This window comes from Ailuropoda melanoleuca, chromosome 16 (genome assembly GCF_002007445.2).
Source record: "Ailuropoda melanoleuca isolate Jingjing chromosome 16, ASM200744v2, whole genome shotgun sequence".
NCBI classification, from domain to species: domain Eukaryota; kingdom Metazoa; phylum Chordata; class Mammalia; order Carnivora; family Ursidae; genus Ailuropoda; species Ailuropoda melanoleuca.
In genome coordinates, this window is record NC_048233.1 from 81,198,684 (window position 1) to 81,198,909 (window position 226).

Below are 226 nucleotides of genomic sequence, written 5' to 3' on the forward strand. Positions count from 1 at the left end.
GGAGCCGCCCCGAGGGCACCAACGCCGCCCCGCGCGCGCCCCGCCCGCAGCCCCCGCGGGGAGGGCACGGAGCCCTCGGGTGGGTCCTGCGAGCTTGCGGGTCCGGCCGCACCGTGCGACCAGCCCGGCCGGGGCGCCCCTGATGGCAGCGGCTTCGAACCGGGCGGGGTGGGGTGGCTGGCCACCCCCTCCGAGGTGCCCTTTGACTCCGTTCCAAGAGGCGTGG